The sequence below is a fragment of the Camelus bactrianus genome, chromosome 5 (genome assembly GCF_048773025.1).
Source record: "Camelus bactrianus isolate YW-2024 breed Bactrian camel chromosome 5, ASM4877302v1, whole genome shotgun sequence".
NCBI classification, from domain to species: Eukaryota; Metazoa; Chordata; class Mammalia; order Artiodactyla; family Camelidae; genus Camelus; species Camelus bactrianus.
This window is the reverse complement of record NC_133543.1, coordinates 74,413,499-74,433,385: the sequence shown is the minus strand read 5'-3', so window position 1 is coordinate 74,433,385 and position 19,887 is coordinate 74,413,499. Positions and strand designations below refer to the sequence as shown.

Here is a 19,887-nt window from a genome sequence, read left to right as displayed (position 1 = left end):
TGCAGGCTGAAAACCAGGGAGAGGGAGGCACCGATCCCGCCTGTGTTTGGGTGGGCTTTTGCTTGTGAAAAGTCAAGTTAAACTTCATTCCAACCATGGAACGAAAAGAACCTTAAAATGTCAAAGGAGCCGCAAACTATAGGGCTTATTAGCAGAGAGATTTTATTTCCTGGGTTTCAGCGTATTTCTGATAGGGAAGAATCAGAATTACATACTAGTTAAGTTATGTATTTTATTTTTTATTTCTTTACTTAGGTGGGTTGAGAGAAAAGTTTCCAAGCTTGGAGGAAATTAAAGGTTTGATTTTTATCTCTCATTTCATCTGTGGCCCTGGCAGATGAGGGCACATCTGTGTACCTGAAGCGGGACTCAGAATTCAGAAATTCAGGGGATGGGAAACATGGAGGCTGACAGTAAGCCAGCCTCGGTGTGGTTAGCTTTCCCTCTGCAGAGCTAACTTGATTTTCATGTCTAACATCAGCTTGACCATGTGATATGAGAAACTGAACATTATTAGGTCATGACACATTGTTAGGCCGGCTGATTGAACACTGTTAGGTGAGCTGCCAGAAAAACACACAATTTGTATTTGACGGGCTGCGAATGCTGGAGGGTTAGCAGAATATGCCTCTTTGGAGAGTAAGAATTATTCTGAGTTGTTTATTTTGAAGAACTGCAGGCACCTTGCAGAAGCTCTAACAGAGGAGGTGTTATCTATGAGGGAACTTACACTTATAAAGGACATTTACATTAGCAAAGGGGCCTGTATCAGCAAGACAGCTATTACCAGAGATCACTTTTTCCCCTGAGAGACTTATCTGCTTGACCCAGCCACCTTTGTTTACCAAATATTTCTTCTTTTCACCTTCCTGTGAATTGCCTTCCCCCACCTTTAATCCCCAAACCTCACCGCTTTCCTTAGCTCAGGATGGAATATAATCTTCAATCTTATGGCCACCTTTTGAGTCTCGTATCTTTGTGGGGCACCTGCATGTACATAAACATTTTTTTCTCTTGTTAATCTTTTTTTTTTTTTTTACTGAGGAGGGAGAGGAGGGGGAATTAGTGAGGAACAATGAAAGGTAGAGGGAAAATTATTTTTCTTTCTCTAGAAAATGAAGTCTAGAAAATCCATACTGTCAGGGGTGGGGGTTGGGGGTGGAGAGGGTAGGGTACGCTGTTTCAAACTACAAATATTCCTTCAGCCCCATAAAGATGTACACTGTCCCATGTTTGCCCCTAGTCCCTTGATTCTACAGATATAACCACGATTAATAATCTTGGCATATGTTTTGTTGGTATTATCTGAGTGTGGATGTGGTCCTTGAAGGAGATAGTAGTAAATTCTCTGCTGGAGATTATATCCAGTCACCAGTTCCCGCCTCTTGGCATCAGCTTACATGCTGTCTTCTGTAATCACACAAAAGCACAATTTCATCCACAAAAGACATTCTGAGGAGAACTTCAGGAAGTTTTGGTTATTTTGCATGGTTTGGGGTTTATTTTTTAGTAGTGGGACACGAAGCACTGAGTAGCAAAGGACAAAGAAAGAAGACAAGAAAAATGACATTTCGCAAGCATTTACTGTGTGCCAAGCACAGTTCAAACACGGTCCACGCTGCAACCCCAGGAAGTGTCAGCATTTTTATTTTTGTGTTTTAGCTACCACCTAAAACAACAGAGTTGTAACATAGGCTTACTTAGCTTTGAAATTGGTCCCCTCAAATCAAAGTCGGTAAATAAAACCTCTCTCCTAATCAGCCCTATAGTCTGCAGTTTGCTATGTGTTTGAGGAGCTCCCAGTCCGCACCCTGAGGCTTGCCTTATGGTTGATCCTGTATTCAAAAGTAGCTGAAGCTGGGGTGCTCGGATGTACGAGGGATAACCTAACCTGCATTGGTTAAGCTGGGGAGTCGGGTCTGTTAAGAGAGCCTCTCCCATAAGTTGCAGTTAGAGTTCAGTCCCCTGCATTCTGACTCGAAACACCATGCTCGAAAGACCCTTAATCATTAGACTTTCTCTCTATGGGAAGCAGTAGTACCACAACTGAGTGACTAGGAGGAAGGGGCAGGAATGACCTTTGCCAATACAAGGCTTTCAGGACAGTTCCAGCGCTTTCTAAATCACTGCAAGCTCTCTGAAGCCTGTTGGTTGCAAGAGGCCTTTCCAGAGGGGCATGTGTGTGCAAGCAGGTCTGGAGGGCCAGCTGGGCTCAGAGGAGAAGATACACAGTGCCTTTATCATATTGTTTTGGGGAACAGGATTTTCTTTCTCTAAGAATAGCTTTTCTCCACCGCTGCTCGAAATTTTACTGTTAGAAAATGGCTCTTTTGAAGAGATTCCATTTTAAGAGAGGAGCTTTGTATTAATCAAGTGAAGCTCTAATAGAATGGATTGGGCGATTTTAAGATGATCCCTCTCCCTACTGCACTCTCACCAGAAATAACTGGCGTCAGCAACTTGGCCTCCCATCTTTGGTATGATCCAGAATATCTTTATTCTTTTCCTTTCTTGTTTGATGTTAAAATAGCATAACTTGCCCCAAACACCTGAATACTCAGATGATAGAAATTTCAGAAACAGACATTTGGGAGAATACAATTAGGCCATTTGGGTTTTGTTAATGATCATTTCTAATCTTTTTGTTATTGTTTGTAAAAAAAAAAAAGGGGGGGGGGGAATAGTCCCAGAACATAACCACTAAAAGAGATAATAGGATACAGATGGACATTTTCTTTTTAAAGAAGCTAATTTGTGAAAAAGGGAAAGACTTCATCTCTTTTGAGTTTTTTTCCTCTGGTCAAACAGGGAGATGACTGTCTCCCTGTGTAAATGCCCCTCTGTGGCCAGTTTCTTCAGGGTAGGCAGAGTCAGAGGTTAGACCTGGGGGCCTTTGCTGGGTTGAACAGTAAGGCTTGGGCCCATGCAGAGACTCACAGTTGCTGACTCAGTGTCTTTGGGAGGTCACATCGAGGAGCCATGCCAGCCTGCCCATTCAGGGCAGCTTCCATGCCACTTAAACCAGAGAATTCTTAATGGCCACAGAGGACAAAGCCTTTTCCAAATTCTTGCTTTAAATGCTGTATGGCCCTGGCAGGAACTGAGCCTTGAGGATACTCAGTAAATCTGTTAGAGGATTTAGTATATAGCTTTTTTTCTTTGGGGGCGGGGGGTACCAACCATTTTTTATTTGTTAATTATAGTATTATATGCAGCGAAAATCAAGACAGTCTGCTGAATACTGATTAGCATTAACAGAATTTAGTAACTAGCTAGATAGAAAATGCCTGTAAATAATCACTCAGTTATCCTCCCTCCCCACCTCTGCCAGCTCCCTGCTCCTGAATTTCAAACAGTGCTTCAGTCTGATGCCATCTGTGGATACAGATCAGAAAGCACAACCCTATGAAAACCAGCATTATATTTGTTTTAAGTGTATAGGACTTAGTTCAGGGTCACAGAGTAATCCCTTTTCGTTATATCATTTTTCACTACATTTAATTTCTTTTTAATTATAAGAGTAATCCATCAATTCTAAAAAAATTCAGCCATGATCAGTATATAGCTTTTTAATTATGATATACAAAGGTCTAATCACCTGTGGAAATGGGGGGTGGAGGAGGGACAGCCTCTATTGTTACCTTGGAAAAAACCTTATCTTTTAATATGGCAAATACCAAATCAAGTGAGATTTATGTGTAAGGATTTAGATGATTGATTTTCTTAACTACCAGTGTCAGATGCTCAGCGCCTGAAATTTTGGAGGGCTAAACGAACACTCACCTCTCAGAAGGTGTCTGGGCTGTGCAGCTGCAGGGAGGCTCGTGGGCAAGGTCTTGGGGCTCTGTGCTGTGAATCTCTGTGGTTAATAATTTCTTTGGGAGAACTGGCCGCAGCTACCCTGAGTCTTGGAAGAAGTATTTCCTTTTTTGTATCCAAGGGCGGAAAATAATCTTTTAACTTATTGCCCTTGAAAAAAATGTGGTTTGCCAGTGGTTAAATAAATCTGGTTCACATCACTTCGTCAACAGGCATCTGGGTGACACCATCCTTGGCTCTGACTCAAGTGAAAGAAGGGATCTGGGAGTTCAGACCACTCCCAACTATTTACTTTAATTATGCCGCTTTTCTCGTTAAACTACAGATTATGGAAATGATGTAAGTGCATCTGGATTTTTCTAAAATGTGACATTTGAGAAAAGGAAAAGGATCGGAGAATAAAGCATATTTTCTCGACCTCTGTAACTGGTTCAATCGCTACTTGTATTTTTCATCAGGAATTCGGTAGCCTGCGGGCGTAAGGCAGCTGCGGTCATGTTTTGTTTGCACTGCAGTGTTTTCTAAACTTAGGATCAATTTCCATCATTTAAAAATCAGGAGATCCTCCGTGGACATCAGATTGTAGGCCCCTCGTGAAAAAATTGCCAGATCTGGGTAACAGCGGCCGGCGGCGTCCCGTCAGGATACAGTTAGAGGAGGATACATTGGCTACTCCCCGCGCCATCTGGCCACTTCCAGCGAGACATTTCTTTCCATTTCTACACCTTTCTTCCCTGCTGTCCTCACTCACAGACTACATCCATCTGGACCCTCCAAGAGTTTGCACTTTCAAGCCTCATGCCTCTTTTCTAATTCTTTTCTTATTGGGTTTCTTCAATTGAGGACAATTGAAGTGCACAGAAATATAAGTTATGGGGCAATCATTTTTTATTGCACAAGGAATTTTAGGTTTGGTCATTCAAAAAAATATGGATTCCCAATGTTTCCCTTGTAAAACCTGAATCCACTCACGATTAAATTAACAAACCAACTTTAACTAGCTTAACTATGAAACAGTGGTGCGTCAAGGAGGGAACAATGGGGGCGACCTGCCCAGTGCCGGCAGTGAGGGAGTGTTCTGCCTTTAGGGAATTTAAAACCAAAAATAAAACCGACTAAAGCCCTTCCGCTTTTTGTGATCACTGGGCGCCAGCAATTCTTAAGGTCAGTAATGAAATACTTCTGCCCTCAAAAAATCTTTTGTTGGCTTCAGTTCTAAAAAAATTGCTGATGACTGAGTTTTAATTACATATACATATCTATGTAAAAATTTTTTTAATGGACTGTGTTTTATATGAAAGTTAGTTATTCTTAATTTTTGTTACTATTCTTTAATAGACCCAAACGATAAAGATCCCAGTTCTTGTCTTACCTGAAAGATAAGTTTACAGTCAAGAGATGGTGCGTTGTGTAGTGAAAGATTTTGAAAGATTTTCAAATATTTATTTAAAAAAGGAAAACATACATACCTCCGAGAATGGGAGGCAGGCTGATCCAAAGGAGGAAAATCGGCGGGATTTGTCTCCCCTTTCTCTTAAACTGTGGCTTCGAGGCAGTCTTTTGATTGATTGACAGCTCTTGTCCCTGGAATGCTTTGTCATGTTTGGCCCCTTTGCGCATGTCCTTATCCATGGTGTACACAGAAAAACCCACAGTCGAGTGCCTAAATCGCACTGTTCACTATAATACAGTGAGCATTGGGTCCTGTCCAGTTAAGGCCTTTTTGCTGCCTGCACAGTTGTGGCTGTTGAGTTCTAACTGGTTTCTTACTAGCACTCATTTAGAAGAAGTACAGTCCCTTTATGCTGGAGGCGGGCACAGTGCCATCTTCCAGACCATCCTCCCTCTTCTCCACCTGTCTGCCCAGTGCCCCCACTTATCTACCTACCTAACAAATGTATTTTATATGGAAGTTAATTGAAAAAACTCCCAATTGTAGCATCATCCCAGTACCCGTGGGTGGACTCAGTTATGCTTTCTTTTGAGATTAAGTTGGTAATGGTTCCAAATCATTGGTGCTGTTGGTGTTTCCCCACTGTAATACTACATATGCCTGCATTTAGATGGTAGATTTGACGTACACAGTGGTGGCACCATCACGGTAAAGATGAAGAAACAGAACTTAAGACATTTCAACTTCTTTATTCCATGCTACCTACTGCTTGGAGTTTTTAGTTTTATTTAAAATGTGCAAGGGTGAAACAAGGGGGAACTGCAGGGTGCACTATTTTTTGTTTGGCAAATGTAAAATTTAGTTCAGGGCTAATTTTTTTTTTTTTACTGAGTTTGGATAATATTTAAAAAATTGAAAATCATTTAAAAATTGTTTTAAAATGACTGATTCAAAAAGTAAAAGCATTACCGCAAGGATGTGATTTAATAGTTGCCTGAATTGTATCTTCTGCAGACATAAGATTTATTAAACTTCAGTTATTTAATTGCTGATTCTGATCTTTTCCCCCATCCAAGTGAGGCCCATGTAACAAAAGACAGCTTAACAAGAAAAAAATACAGATTTATTTAATTTCAGTTTTACATGACACGGGAGACTTCCTAAGGAAATGAAGACCTGAAGAAGCAGTTAAACATGAGTGTTTTTACGCTAGGTTTGATGAAGTGTGCGAAGTCTTGAAATAATGCGGTAGGACCAAAGGGTAGAAGCTAAGTGTAGGAAACTAGGGGAAGCAACAAGGCCCGTTTGTTGAAATTCCTCTTGGTGTTTTGGAGATAAGGATGCTTCTTTCCTTGGGTATAGGAAGGGCACCTCTCACATGATGGTTTTATGACCTTTTTCAGAGGAAGACCAGAAAGTCTTTCCTAGGTTTTATGACTTGCTTCAGGAGAAGGTCAGAAAAACATGCTGTTTCTCCAATTTCTTTAGCTTAAAATATTCACTATGCCAAGGTGCCATACTTTGGGGTAGTGTATCCTGCGCCCTGTCATTAACAATTATTTGCAGAAAACATTATTATATCAGACTGTAAGCAAGGGATCTACGGTCAAATTGTTAGGTATAAAAACTGTTGAAGAAATAATTGTTCAGTTTTCCTCTTTTTCTACTATAAATATATATTATTAATTTCTTTTTCATTTTGTTTCCTGGCATACTTATAGAGACAAAGTTCTGTAAATGAAAATTCTCACTATCTAGATTTCTTTTTGTTTCATTTCATGATGTTACTGAAAATAGTTTGGTCATTTTGAGGAGGAGGTTACTAAAAATCGATCTGCTCCAAGTGTCAATGGATGGGTATACCACTGCCTTGGCACACAGGGACTACCAAGGTAACGTAGGAGAGGAGAAACTTTTCCTCTACCCTCTTAGGTTTTGTACCTGGAGCCTGTAAATTAAACTGACAAAAGATAAATTAACAGGAGGAAAGGTTATTTCTCATACACACAGGGACTTCACAGAAAAGAAGGGAAAGCCCAAAGAAGCAGTTAGGCCTAAGAACTTATATACCATGTTAACAAAGGGCAGTAAATTATGGAGAAGAGACTAGGCAAAAGAAAGGGGTGGCTGTGCTTTCAGGGGTGATGCATTGTGGGAATTTAACTAGGAAATGTATGGGAAATAAGAATTGTTTAGTAAGTGCTATGGTCTGAATGTCTGTGTCCTCCCCCTCAATTCATATTTAAATCCTAACCTCCAAAGGTGATAGTATTAAAAGATGGGACTTTAGGAGGTGATGAGGTCATGAGACAGAGCCCTCATGAGTGGGATTAGTACTTTATAAAAGAGGTCCAGAGAAATCCCTACCTTGTCCCGTCTACCAGGTGAGGATGTAGCAAGAAAATGCCAGCTGTAAACCAAGAAGAGGGCCTTCACCAGAACGCCACCATGCTGGCAGCTTGGCCCTGGACTTCCCAGCCTCCAGGACTGTGACGAGTAAATTCCTGTTGTGTATGAGCCACGCAGTCTGTGGTCTTTGTTGAACAGGTTGTTATGCAGACTCAAGTCAGTGCCACTGGCAGAGATAAGAGTCATTCTCTTCCTCGTACAGGAAAGGAAGGCACCTTTACAGGTGGAAAATTTGTTACCTCTACAAAGGGAAATGTATGTCTTGTTTTGAGGCAGAAAGGGAGGGCAGAGGGCTCTTCCTGTGTCCACTGTTTCTTAATTGCCTTCGGGTTAAAATAATCTCTATGCCATATTCTGGAGTGGCTTATGCTGATCCCCTCCAGTAACCTCACGAACTCAGCAAGATGACATAGGCTGGGTTTATTCTCTTGTGTTGGAGATCTCTGTACTAAATTAATTTCTTTTTCTTTTTAAAAAATTGTGGTTAAAAAAACACATAACATAAAATTTTATCATTTCAGGTGGGAGGGTATAGCTCAGTGGTAGAGTACGTGCTTAGCGTGCACAAGGTCCTGGGTTCAATCCCCAGTGCCTCCATTAAAATAAATTAAATAAATAAATAAATAAATAACCTAATTACCTCCCCTCATAAGAAAATATTAAAAAAAAAAAAAAAGAAAAATTATCACCTCAACCATTTTTAAGTACTTTAATATTTATACTGTCATGGAACAGATCTCTGGAACTTCTTAATTTTCCAAATGGGCAACTCTTTACCCGTTACACAGAACTCCCATTTTTGTAGTGAATTTTTAAAAGAAATTTCTACTGACAGGTTAGGCAAAGGAAGGACCCTCAGGAAGTGGCCAGCACGAGGAAGGGCAGGGTGAGGGGTGAGGGAACCAGCCTCACATGTGGCGACATGGGTAGAAAGGGCAGTAGGAGCAGACCCTGATGGGGCAGCCTTATTTCCCCAGAGTGGCAGCCGTCCCGGTGGAGTTCTTGGAGAGGCTAGAAAGGGGCCAGGGCCGTTTTTACCACAGTCTTGGGAGGTGCTTGGTATCCTCGCACAGAGGCCATCTGTGGAGTGAGATGCCAGCTGCTTGCTTAGGCTTTACTGCTATGGAGTCACTGTCATGCCTCACACCTGCCACCCACCCATTCAAAGTTGCTTTTAAAATAATAACCCTTTTCAATTAAAAGAGTAGTATGCTTATCATAGAATATTCAGAATATATAAAAGAGCATAAAATGAGAATTAAAATCATCCTTAACTGCACCATTTCAAGAAACTAAATCCTGGGACTTTTGGCAGAATTCTGTATTGTAAAAATATTTATGTGAGATTAGATTGTACTTGCAATTTTATAACCTGCCCATTTTGCTTACATGTCATTGTAAGTTATTCAAAGACATATTTTTCCCATGTCATTATACGTTATTCAAAGACATTTTTTAAATGACTGCATAATATTGCATTCTACAGACTTGTTCTTTAAGGCATTTTAAAAAATGGCAACTTTATTGCCATCCTAGAACAAAAAGTTGCAGTGCTGTCAAACCTGTCCTCAAAGCAATTCTTGGTACATCTAATGCTGAAATAAAGTCCTATCAAGCTGGGTCCCAAAGATAAGGACATTCTAAGAAATATTAAAGTGAAATATTAAACCTTAGCACAGGCTGCAATTTAGGCAAATAGAAACAGAATCTGGTATTATCTGTCAACACACAACTTAGAAATCTTTTCCACAGAATTAAATAATGATGTGATGTGTTATCTGTAAATTTGTAGCAGCATAATTATAATAATGAGACATATTTAATATAATGAGACTTTATATTTTAAAAAATGTTAACTTATGCCAAGCATGCTATTTGGTGGGGCCCAGCCATTAGGCAATTTAATATTTTCATTTAAATGTTATGAGCCCCAGGAAGCAAAGCAGGGAGAAATGCTGAATTATAAACATATTGAAATGGAAAAATGAAAGCTTCCCTTGCATCCTCCAGAGTCAGTTAGGAAGAGAGTTGCAAGTTTATAGCTTTAGTTAGAGTCCATGAGCCCTTTCCAATGAACACAAATGTACGGCATTTTAATTTAAAAACCATACTTAATATATTATTTTCTTTCCTGTCATATCAGCTATCAAAATGTTGCAATGAATATCACACTTGGAAATTTACCTGAAAAACAAAACAAAACAAATTATTATGGTACCAGTGCTCATAAGGATGACAAATGCAAAGATCAAGGCATTTATGGCAACACAGAAAATGGAAATGGCACTGAAGAAATTACTCATTGGCGGAAAAAGTAGAGTCAGATTGATTAACATTGCACTTTTAGACACGGAGCCCCGTGCTAAGAAGGTGCTGACCACACATGCTCTGGAAGTCTTCGCTCTCTAGAGCAGATGCTCTCAATTTCGTGATTAGTCACTTGTGTCAGAGGGAGAGTGGACTACATCACATACTGGCTGCAAAATACTGGACTTTAGGAGAACCTGAATTCTAAGTCCAACTGCTCCCCCACTTACAAGATGAATGACTTTAAGTGAGTTTCTGAAATTCTTCAAGCCCTGGCTTTCTTATCTGGAGAATGGGGACAATATATTACCTACATCATAGTGCTGTTGTGAGATTTCAGTAAGACAGGATACATAAAGTACATAAAGGGTAACATCTTAATAAATACTCATATTATTATTATCATCATCAGCCATCAATTGCCCAAGGTGCTTTTCACTTGTACAATCTGTTGATGAAGTGCTATTGTTGCCAAAACACAGCCTCCGTACTCTGCTTACCAAGTTAAGACTTGAGGGCAGAGTTTTGGATGAAGTAGAAAGGGCAGCTTTAGTTCTTTGCCAGGCAAAGGAAATAGGCCTCTCTGAAAATTGTTGACAATGTCCTGAGACAACTTATTGTGAAGCCACAGTGTCCAGGATGATGTGCAAAACACATAAAGGATAAGATTACTGCCTTCCCAGCTTTTTGCCCTGCTTATCCAAACAATGGCCTAACTTAAGTGGAAGGAAACATTTTCTATGACAGCCATTCATAGATATGTCATACATGGAGAGTGTAGAATTGGTAACCACATTCTAATATTATAAATTGTTTTAAAACATTAAAAACGTTCACCCTACCACTCTCCCCAACTTTGTATCTGCCATTATCAGAGGAACCACCAGAGGAGGGGGGCCACCTCCTTATCCACCTCACAGTAAGACAGGGCCAGATGTGGTATCTCCCTATAAGACCTGACAGGGCACCCAATCTGGCCTGGGAACTACTGACACCCCAGGAGTAGGGCAGTTTTCCTTAAGGCAGTGGCCGATTGGAGTGATGGAGTCCAGACACCCAGCCGGTTATGAATGGACATATAGCCCTTTCGCTACTTCTGATTTAATACACTGGAGGAGCCAAAACCCCATTTAGAAAATCAAGCAGTGCCCACAGTGCATTTAGCTCTCTCGGCAACTGAGCCAAATTGGGACCCTAACACCCCAGTTGGACTAAATATGCTTAATCATTACAGGCAATGTATATTGGCTGGATTAAGAAAAGGATTTCCTAAACAAACAAATTTTAATAAGGTCCAGGCTCTTAAACAAGAACCTAATGAAAATGCTTCCGCATTCCTAGGACACATCCACCAGGCCTACAGAAAATATACTGCTAAATCCAGATGACCCAGAAAATGTTCGTACGGTCAACATGACTTTCATCAGTCAGAGCACTGGTGACAGATGGAAGAAACTGAACAAAATAGAAGGGGCGGTGGCTAAAAACTCAGGAGAATGATTAGAAATCGCCTTTACAGTACACAATGCTTGTGAGGAAAAAAGAATGAAACCAGTACAGGTAATGAGTGTCACCCAGACCAAAGCCAAAGGGGGCCAAAGAAAAACTTCCAGACAAAAAAGAAGGATTCTGCTGTAGGAATCAATCAACGTGCATATTGTAAGGAGGAAGGGCACTGAAGGAAGGATTGCCCAAAACTAAAAGCAAAGGCTGAAAGGGAAAGAAGCAAGCCTCCCCAGGTTATGGCTGCTCAGGAAGAAATAGAGGATGGCAGTGACTGAAGGGGCCCGGGCACCCTAGGATTGTTAAGGGCCCTCACAACTATTGCTCCCCAGGAGCCCTGGGTACAACTAACAGTGGGGTTTCGACTCACAGATTTCCTAGTAGATAGCGGAGCTGCTTACTCCGTTCTAAATGGCAAGCTGTCTGCACTAACAAAAACAACTGTCCCTGTAGTAGGAGTGACCAGGCTGTCCCAAGAACAGCCCCTGTTACAACCTCTTGAATGTAAACTTGGAGAAAAGACTTTAACTCACAGTTTTCTGTACATGCCTGATCGTCCAATTCCTCTTTTAGGGAGAGATATACTATGAAAACTTAATGCACAGATAACCTTTTTTCTGGAAAAGCAAATGATCTGTTTCAAAGTCTCACCAGACAGCGCCTTGCTCCTTCAGCAGGAACTGGACCAACAAGAAAAACAAGCTGAGCCGATACCAGAATACATTCTACAAAACCTGAATAAAACCGTCTGGGTGGATGGGGTCCCAGGACAGGCATGATCTGCCACCCTGATTAACATTCAGCTGAAACAGGGAGCAACCACCCCTCAGAAAAAACAATATCCTTAAAAAAAAATGAAGCTTTAAAAGGCATACAATCCATCTTAGATCAATTCCTAAAATACGGACCTACGAAACCGTGCAGATCACCTTATAATACCCCCATTTTGCCAGTTAAAAAAACCTCGCTTGGAGGAGTATCATTTAGTGCAAGATCTAAGAGCAATCAATGATGTTGTGCAAGATATACATCAAAACAGGTCCAAATCCTTATACATACCTGGAGAATTCGAATATTTCACCATGTTAGGTTTAGGTTAGGATGCCTCCTTCTGCATTCCTCTTGAGAAAAAGTCTCAACTGTTGTTTGCCTTTGAATGGCAAGATCCTCATTCTAGGGTAAAATCACAATTTTGCTGGACTGTGCTCCCACAAGGATTAAAAAATTCCCAGACCATTTTTAATGAAATTTGAAGCCCAGGACTTGGGAGACTTACATCTAAATCAAGGAATCTTTTTACAGTGTTTGTTGCTGAAAGATTGGCCCCCGTCCCTGACGAGCGAAGTAACTCAGAGACAGGGTCTTAGAGTTTAGAAGAAAAGAGACAGCTTTATTGCTTTGCCCAGCAAAGGGGACTCACAGCAGGCTAGTGCCTTCAAAATTGTGAGCCCACCTTGGGGATGGGGCAGGGTGATTATATAGTCATAGCTTAAACAAAGATAACAATCAGCAGAATCATTTTTCTTGTCACCAGGTTTCTTGGCGTCACGGTGTCTTCAGGCAACAATTTTATAGAGACTGGTAGTTGCTACTTTTCTAATCCTTTCATCTCACAAACCCCTGCGGCTTGTCTCTTTTTGACAAATTAGGCTATTTTGCAGGGTTACAGTTCTGTGACCTTCTTCCTGAAGAACAACTCAGAAGCCAAACATGATTATCATTTTTAATTACCAGAGCAAAGAAAAAACAGTAAAATCAATAACTAAGGCTTTCACAGTGGGCCTAGAGCTGGGAGCAGGAACCGGTCAGTCAGGTTTGCTGACCGTTCTGAGCAAGCAGCAGGCATAAAGCCAAGAATTTGTTAGCCTAAACGTGGCCATTTTATTATTCCTCCTTCATGTTGATGACTTATTAATAGCCAGTCTTAATCTGGCAAACTGCAGATAACTATTCTAAATCATCTGGCCTGGTGCGGATACAAAGTGTTTCCAAGGAAGGCACAAATATGTAAAAGAAAAGTGACCTATTTGGGATTCCAATTATCACAAGGAACCCGTAGTCTCATGCATGACCGTAAGAGGGCAATCTGTAACTTCCAGATTCCAAAGAGTGAAAAACAACCCCATGGGTTCCTAGAGATGGCTGGATTTTGTCGAATATGGATACCCAATTTGGGGCTAATAGCCAAACCTCTCTATAAGGCATTAAAGGGACTAGATTCAGAGCCTCTAGCATGGACTGCAGTGCCAGAAGGCATACACCATCCTAAAAAGCAGCCTTCTGACTGCCCCTGCTCCTGGGCTTGCCAGACTTGAAAAAGAATGGGGCAATGGAAATGGTCTTGGACCCTTGGATTCTACCCTGGGGTTTTGGCAAATGATTCCAGAGAAGCTCCATCAATGGCTTTGGACAGGGTACGGGTTGCTTTGTGCGGAGTTGGGAGGGCGCACCTGAGACCCTGACAGGTGCCATGACGGTTCCAATGCTGAGCATAAAAGGTCAAAAAGTGGGCGGGGGCCCAATTCCTGGGAATCCCAGCCCCTTCCTCAAAGTAGTTGGAATAATCCTCCCACTTGTTAGCATATGAAGTAACCAAGCCTATAAAAATTAACCCGCTCACCTTGTGGCCACTCTCTCTTCTGAGTGAGATGGCCTGCACCATCTGTGGAGTGTGTAACTACTTTTTCTTTAAACTAAGGACCCAAGCTCCATGCCTCGTGGCCTTTGTCTTGCCTTCTGAAACAGCCTGCACTCTATCTGTGGAGGTACGTATCTCTCTAGATAAAGCTACTTTTACTCAACTGCGGTTTGCTCTTGAATTCTTCACTGTGCAAAAGCAAGGACCCACTTGGCAGGGTGTGTCCCAGGGACTCAGCCGGGGCCTGGGACACAGCCATCCTCTTGCTCCACATTCATTTTCCTGTTTCATCTCTCTGGTGCCCACCACGGGCATTTGAATAAAGAAACAGGGCTCAAAGGGCATGATCTCAGTCGGCTTATTGGGCTACAGCTGCCTTCTCTTCGGAGGGTGGCAGTGGGTTTCTCCTGCGCCAGGCAGGCTCAAGGGGCTCAGGTGATGGTTGACGCTGCCTGCAGGATCTGGCAGTGACCACCTCTCGAGCCTTGAAGGAGCCCACAGAGCCCAGGGCTTTTCTTCCCTCCATCTTTTCTCATTCTCCTCTGTCGCTCTACCTCTTTGGACTCGAGAAGATCCACCAAGGCAATCATTCGTACATCCAAATTAAGGACACGCGGCAAGTAATTGACAACCTGATGGGGTGAGCTCCCCCTCCATGGCTCCTCGAGCCCATTTCCACTTCTCTACGTGGTCTCAATTTGGTTCTGGGACGCCGGCACTGCATAAGGGGGCCCAAACTAGAGGACTCTGGGAATTTCCCCTTTAAAAATTTGTAGCCCGGCGCTCCCCGAGTGCTCTCGGGGCGCACGGCCTCACTGCATCCCTGAGCAGGAGTCACAGGCGGGCACTACCTCAGGGGGGCCTATGGATCTCTGGACTAGGAAGCGTCGTGGCTGTACATCTTCCCTCTTCACCCTGGATCTCTCTTACATCCTCCTCTGTCCTGACTCTGCAGACTGTCTTTTGATACCTGAGACTTGATACCACTGCTTTGCTGTGCTCTAACCCCACCTTTCAGCTGTTTGCTTCTCCTTTCCCAGAAGGTAATTCACTTAGTTAACTCAGGGCCTAGGTCTCCTTCCTCTGAAGAATTAAGGCCCTGGAACTGTGGTCACTTTTTCTCCCACTGGGTCATTGAATTACAAAGGAAAGGTAAATGGGGGAAGTCCATCTGTCCAAGTGTTCCTGATCTGATTCCAGGACGCAGGTTTAAAGAACTGCTGGGTATGCCTGACTCACGTCCCACCAGAGTGTCTTCCCCCAGAGAAGCTGGATGCTTTAGATGACTCCTCATGGGCCCACCTCCCTGAGGTCCCCAGCTGGGAATTTTACCTCCCCTGACTCTAAGGGCAGATACTCTTCCCAATCATCTACACCTAATGCTACTTCTGGGCGTCTGGGGACCCCAGACTCCCATGAATCAGCTCATGGATCTGGCATTTGGAGTATTTAATAATAGAGACAGGGTCAAAGAGGCAGAAAGGATTCAGGGACAATAGGAAAAGGCACAATTTTTGGCAGCAGCCCTACCCCTGCACCTCCTCAGGGTTACCCTTGTTTGTGAAGACGCACGGTGAGGGCAGGATCCAGGTTGCCTGGATCAGAGCCACTGTCTTGCCAAGAAAGGGAACTGTTTTAAGTGCAACCAGGTGGGCCACTGGAAGGACAAATGCCCTATGTATAGGAAAAGTCCACCAGGATCCTGCGCAATATGCAAGCGAGGTGGAAGCGAGGCTGCCCTAGGTCCCAAAGAGGGCTTGCGGTGCCCAAACCTGTGATGGCCGAAATGACTAAAGACTGACAGGGCCCAGGACCCTCCCTGGCTCCCAAAGGATACCTGGTCATTTTTCTGAAGGCGCCTTGGGTAACACGACGTGGCAGGCAGGGAAGTTATTTTCTTTCTGTTTTAATTTTCTTTTTAAATACAGGAGCCACCTGCTCTGTGCTGACTGATTTCCCTGGACCCTTGTCCTCCCAATCCTGTGTAATAATGGGGATCAGTAGAAGGCCCCAGACAAAGTGCTTATTAGGAAATTTACTTTTGCATATCAATTCCTGCTCATGCCTGAGTGCCCCATCCCCTTGACAGGAAGGGACTTGCTCACTAAATTCTAGGCAATTATCCAATTAGGAGACCCTTACATGAAAGACAGCCACCAAGAAAAATGACACTCTCGGCTTTGGGACCCTGCCTCAGCCCCAAGCCAGAGGAGGTCTCCCTTCCACCCCATATTGTTTCTCAAGTGAACCCCGCTGTTTGGGAAACTGAGGTCCCTGACAGCTACGATTGTCAAGTTATCATCAGAAATGGGACCTCGTGAGGCTATAGGCAAGCCTCTTCCGATCAAATGCTGAACTGGGAGTCATAATTAAAAACTCAAACCCTCAAAAGTGTTTGTAAATAGATTGCCAAATGGGAGGCCATGGGTCAGACTAAATCAACCATAGCTGATATTTGGAGCCTGATAGAATTTTGGTGGGGAAACCTTCTCCCCTAAGCTAAATGAGGAAAAACAAAGCTGTCTTTGTTTTACAAATCTAGTCTTAACAGGACCAGAAGTGTGACTCCAGAAATAATACAAAGCCCACCTATCCTTTTAACACTCTGAAAACCTCCCCTACTTATCTTAAGAGACTTACAAGTATTGAAAGATTTTTTTTTCCCCCTGGCCTTAAGGGAACAAAGAGACTTGCCTTCCTCTGTCTTTGAGATACAAATGGCCTACCTTGTCTTCTCCAGGAACTCTGATCTCACCATCCTTTTAAAATGTAAATTTCAGGGAGAGGGCATAGCTCAAGTGGTAGAGGGTATGCTTAGCATGCACCAGGTCCTGAGTTCCCAGTACCTGCATTGAAAATAATGAAGTAAAACCTAGTTACCTCCCCCTCCAGATAAAGTGTAAAAATACATGAGGAAAGTGCCTTTGAAAAGATGTTATTTATGTAAAAATAAAAATAAAATGCAAATTTTCCAAAAAGAGGGGAATAAGTAATTTGTAATTTAAGGACAAATAGAAATTTTGACTCCTTTTCATAAATATTAGTAAAAAGGTCTGGCCATCTAGACAGGCATCTTTAATTCCATCTGCCAAAAACTCAATTTGAATCCTACCTTTTTTTGTAACGAATGGGTTTTACACTGTTGTACCCAAATCATGGCTAAAATTTGGAACAAAATTGGTCTCTGTTTTGTATTGTGAATGAAAAATAATACAAGCCATATTAGTAAACAAAGAATACTGAAGCCATTAACTCATCAGCCGCTGCCACCACCCCCAACAGTGAAGACAAGCAGTGAAGACCAGAGGCCTGGCCTCTGCAGCCACCCACAATGGTGCACCCCAAAGGGACTCAGAATAAGAAAGGACAGGTTGCTGACCCTAAATGGTTAGGTGCTTATCAAAGGAATGATTTCAGTGAACCCAGATGTTTGTTCCTTCCCATATATAGAAAAGCGCTAAATTCTTTAACTTGAAATGTCTGGTTTTCTTTAACAGTAATCTTTTAATGTTCTGACTACCTGGTCTTTGTTGTAAAACTCCTGTATGCCCTGCTCCTCCCCTACCTCTTGGGAGCAGTCCCTCAGCCATCTGAGAGGCTGCCATCCCACGCTCAAAGGTGTTCGAGTCCTCAGAATTGTCCACCAAATAAAACATAGCTCTCAACTTTTAGGTTGTGCATTTATTTCAGTGGACAGTTTGTTTGTATGCCATAGAGGTATGGTATTAGCAAAATTAAATGGTGAAAGAGCTCTGTTTAATTGGCTTACAGGAAATTAAGTGCTTATATGAACACTCAAAAATATAAAGGAAACTGGCCAAAATGAATTTCAGGTTTACATTATCTAAAAAGTATTCAGTACTGGTATTGGTATTGAAGCTAGCTTAAGCTTGTCGGTTTAATTAATATAGACATGTTTTTACAGTCATCAATGTTAACTATAGTTATAGTTAATAATTTTTGTCATATCTAGACTTACTAGAGGTCAAATAAGACCTTATATCTGTTACAAATTTGTCAACAAAGTAATTCAATGTGAAAAAAACTTTCAAGAAAAGAAAAGTAAACAAAATAAGAGCTTTGGGTAAACTCTGTAAGAGTAATCACATTTTGAGAATGTCTGTCTAAAATTCTCTCTCCAGATTTTGGTATCTGAAACTTAAAACTAAATGAAGAGGACTCACTATCTGTGTCATTCACAAAATATTGAAACATTAATTGATTTGCAGGTCTAAGTTTACGCACCTTTGCCTTCTTAGGGAAAAAAACAAAAGCATAAGTTTCCAATCAGGAAACACTGATATGATAGCCAATTCATAAAGCTTGCTCCTTGATTTTTGCCAGAGATTTAAGGACTTTAAGGGTTAAAATTATAATGTATGTAATTAAAGCTATTAAAATAATGAAAATATTTCAGTATCCTAAAAATGTAAGATGTATGTTTTCAGTTAAAAAAAGGCTTGTGGAAAAGAAATAATGAGAAAAGAATTTTATGCATTACCAGGATTTTCTAAGGTTGGATTATTTAATTAGGTAAAAAATTTTGTTATTAAAAATAGATTAATACAAGACTGGAGTTTTATTCTCTGTTAAGAAAACAAAGTTTTCTTGAAATTTTGCTTTTGATAACAGATTGCATGTGATTCTTTGCCTTTAAGTGATCTGTAATTGCTTTTAAAACGTTTGGTTAAGTAAATAAGTATTTAACAAATTCTAAAAGTTCTTCGGACCTCCAGCTAACTTCGAGATGCTTTAAAGGAACCCTGAGGTATCTCAGATATTAAAATAACTAGGATTATTTGGTATGTTAAGTTAAATGTCATCAGTCACAATTCTAGTAATTATAAACAAGTCTCCCTTTATCAATTGCAGGTATTTAACCATGCCTTTTAAGTCTTTTTGTTATTATAGACAGTTAAACAGATGTTACAAAGGTGCTTCATCTTTAAAAAGATTCATACGAAGTCTATGGAAACAAGCCAAGGACATAAAATACTATGAGACTTAACTATTTTGTACTAACAGACCTCTGTCCCCACATTGTGTTCGTAATTTTTCCCTTTCATGGTTTCACATGGCTGCTGCCTTGTTAAAACTGATCTGCTTGCAGATCTTTTGTTACATCTTCAGGATATATCTAAATATGTGGCACTCTCCAAAATGAGGGCCCAAGGACAAGTGTACTCCAGGAACAATTTGATCCCTATGTGAGTGGTTATCTTTATGTTAATAATGTGTGGCACAGGGAAGCCTGGACATTTGGACATTTGGTCTCATTTACAATTAATAGTCATAATCTTACTCTTTCTCCTTAAACTTTTTTCTCTTTAAACTCTTGGTAAAGTTTGTGTCTTCCAGGTTACTACAGCCCCACATCAGATGACGGCTATGCAAGGATTCCAGCCCCTATTGCCCTCTGATGCAAAAACAAAAGGCTGTCCTGCCCCTGGGGCCCATTCTGTTAGGCAGGGGCAATGCCCCTACTCAGCCCTGGAGTCCTTTCTGAAGATGGACTGTCACCCCTCTGCACCCCAATAGAGACAGGAAGGAAGGGGGCAGGGCACAGCCATTCAAGAATTAACAGCAATTAACACCAAACTCCTGACAGGCTTTGAGGCCCAAGATGGCGGGAGATTTGACTTCTAGTAGATTTTGAGGTTTACCACACACTCACTGTTAATATATTAGCAGGGTAAATGGCACTCCCACAGGGGCCATGGCAGTTCCCAGGCTGACCACAAAATGTCAGAAGGTGGGCGGTGGCCCAATTACTGGGAATCCCCTTGCCCCAAGTAGTTGGAGTAATCCTCCCACTTGT

At 41.6% G+C, this 19,887-nt stretch overlaps 1 long non-coding RNA gene across 2 annotated transcripts in view; it reads right to left on the bottom strand.

The window, feature by feature from the left end:
- Positions 1 to 6,313: 6,313 nt before the first annotated feature.
- LOC123618336 (uncharacterized) overlaps positions 6,314 to 19,887 on the bottom strand; it is a 37,749-nt gene continuing 24,175 nt past the window's right edge. The window contains exons 6-7 of one of the 2 annotated variants that reach the window (XR_012507102.1): positions 16,796 to 16,915; positions 6,314 to 12,604 (exon numbers count right to left, since the gene is read on the bottom strand). This is a non-coding gene — a long non-coding RNA (uncharacterized LOC123618336). Of the gene's footprint in view, positions 16,916 to 19,887 lie in introns of both variants that reach the window. The other variant, XR_012507101.1, reaches the window with a different exon arrangement.